Below are 3,206 nucleotides of genomic sequence, written 5' to 3'. Positions count from 1 at the left end.
AAGAGACTTGAACTTTGTCCCTGTTTGACCAGCCAATGTTTTTCCTCAGGTAATTGCTTTCAATTTTCTGATTGTTTTTGAGGAGTTACCCTGATAATTAAACACATTAGCCATTTATGCAACCTTTTCTCAGGCAAAATTTTTTGCATTTATATTTTATTGTTTGTATCTGCTTTTGAAATTTGTATACATTTTTCTTGAATCAAACTATTATTAAAGCATTTTTCATGTTTCATTTGTGTTATGTCATATTTACTAATTTGTATGATGGCATCATCATAAACTGATGACAGTATTTAATTTTGTTTTTCTGTTTCTCCTTTATAACCCGAATTTGTTACGGTCCCAGATGATGTCTTTACATTATCATCTGACTGTATCTATCACAATCTTATTCTAAATTTTGTCAGAGTTCTTTTCTTTTTGTTTTTTCTTATATATACTAAGATTGTTTTTTTGGATTCAGTCCAACAAAAAACTAATCAATTGTTTGATCCAGTCAACAAAAAATCAGACGCAAAAGGCATAAATCAATAATTTATAACAACTTTTGAAACCTATAGCTTTATTTGGACTCTGCAAAAACAGCTGATGTGAACGCATGCCAATATCAGGCCCAGAATATCTATTGATTTGAAGTTAATGTGCATTGATATTACATTTCAGTAACAAAAATTTGGTTTACCAATTTGCATTGGTATTGTTCAAACAACTGGCACATGACACCTGCTTTGTACACGTCCTCACGCCTAGGATCCGTAATCATCGGGTTCGCAACAGGCCCCGGCCCCGCCGCTGCAGAACTTGAATGATTACGTAAACCACTTGGAGGGGACTGTACATTGAATGTGTTGATTGTTACTAGCCACTTTGTTATTCTGATTTATTGGCAGACACCTCCACTGTAGTGATCTGGATAGTCTGAGCAACTGTGTATATTTTAGTTATAAGCCTTTTTGTTGTTGTGTTGTCATAGACAACACCCAGTTTTGTATGTGGATTACTTCACAACTACTCCTATAATGATAAGATAAATAGAGCACATTATGTATGCACACCTGTTTTAACTAAGAAACCAAGTAATTTTGGGATTTTACAACTACTAAAAGTGCTCAGATTTGCAAATTGTTAAGGGTTAGGGCTTAGAGGTTAAGGTGTAGGGTAAGGATATCCCACTCCCAGGGAATGCAACATCAACTCTGTTAAAGAGCACCATGATTCCTCCCAATTATTGATCCCACCACAATTAGAACTCATAAGTGACATGGCCTTCATACCCTTCTTCATTCCTGCAATTCCTGTTGCTTGCGGCCAGCATCTAGCAGAACCAATTTATCAGGCCTTGCCAGATCAAGTTTTGTGCAAGATGTACAGTACAACTTGTCTGTTTCATATACAATGTCTTCAATTGGAAATCTAAGTTCAAGGACCCCAATGTTTTTATCACAAGTTGATCATGTAGCAGTACTGATTGGTTTACTGTATGTCATGTGGTGGGTGTGGTGTGAGAAGTGCGCCTTGGGGCACGCCAGACTGACCTACATTTTGAGATGCTGTGCCCCAGGTATATATATGCCTAACATAGCCACAAAATCAATGTGGCTCCCTACAAAACATCATAAATGTCTCAATAACCCCATCCCAGCAACTAAGAATAATAGATACCCTAAACAGCCACAATCTCAAGAGGTTTTTGGTGAATGTCTGTGAGATTGTAGCTCCCACTTCTGGGATCAAGACCCGGTGTTTTTGAAATTCCACTCAGACGGCAAAGTCACACCCATTTCATATGGCCGTTGCTATTTGCAGCCCACACAAAATCCATGTAGGCGCTGCCAAAACAGCGCCTACATGCCTTTTTCCCACGAAAAAGCGCCTACATACAGCCTGTAGGCGCTTTATCCCTTTTCAAATGACGCCTACAGGCTGGAAAACCAATGTAGGCGTCATTTGTATACGCCTACAGTCGAAAAAATGAAATGTAGGCGTCAATTTGAAGCGCCTACATATGTGGGCGCACAGAAATTACGCCTACATTTTATTTTTTCGACTGTAGGCGTAATTTGGGTGCGCCTACATATGTAGGCGCTTGAATTTTACGCCTACATCCCTTTTTTTGCATGTAGGCGCATTTTCTGAGCGCCTACATTTAAGATTTGACATGTAGGCGGGTGAATATCACGCCTACATGCAGGAAAATCCATGTAGGCGTGGGAAAAAAGCGCCCACTTTCCTAATACAGCCATGTAGGCGTCATTTCAGCGCGCCTACAGCTGTTCAGACGCGTGGGAACGCGCCTACACGTGTGTGTACGTGGAAGTTTGGTCAAACTTCACGTACACATCCACTGATATAGAGGCCCCTTGGCTCCTTTCCCCCCTTTTCCACTCTAGAACACGGACTTTGACCTTTTTCAACCCTCCACCCTTCAAAAATTCATCAACTTCTCAGTTTTAAAGCTAGTCACGCCAGGTTTTCACTCTCCACATCAAATTAAAATGAAAAACAACAACTTCAACAACAACAACAACCAAATCCCTACGGGTGATTTTAAACCTTTCAACAATACCAATCAGATGAATAATCATAACAACAATTTCAACAGTTTACAACATGATCAAATGAATAATATAAACAACAATTTAAATCAAAACTTCAGTAATCAAATGATGAATAATATGAATCATATGATGAATAATAATAATCATATGATGATGAATAATAATAATCAGATGTTCAATAATCATAATAATCATTTATTCAACAATAATCTGTTAAAATTTGATTGATATATATGAGGAAGTTATTTACAAACCTTCTATTTCTGAATTATAATAATCTGATCCCCTTCATGTTGAGATGAGAAGATTGTATTAAACTTCAAATACAATAACACAACTGCGTTTTTGGTCTTTTCTGTCCTCCGGTTCTCTCATTTTGAGTCCGGAATGTGTTTTCCGTCCTCCGGTGCACTCATTTCGAGGCCGAACTGCGTTTTTGGTCTTTTCCGTCCTCCGGTTCTCTCATTTCGAGTCCGAAATGTGTTTTCCGTCCTCCGGTGCACTCATTTCGAGGCCAAACTGCGTTGTGGACATCAAAATGGGGCTTCATTACCCTGCTGAGGGGTTATGAAGCTGGATTTGTAGCGCCTACATTTGCACGACTGGATGTAGGCGCTGATTTGGGCTGAAAAAACTATGTAGGCG

Source organism: Melampsora larici-populina, assembly GCF_000204055.1.
Source record: "Melampsora larici-populina 98AG31 unplaced genomic scaffold MELLAscaffold_10, whole genome shotgun sequence".
NCBI classification, from domain to species: Eukaryota; Fungi; Basidiomycota; class Pucciniomycetes; order Pucciniales; family Melampsoraceae; genus Melampsora; species Melampsora laricis-populina.
The sequence above is the reverse complement of the archived record's forward strand: the minus strand, read 5'-3'. Positions refer to the sequence as shown.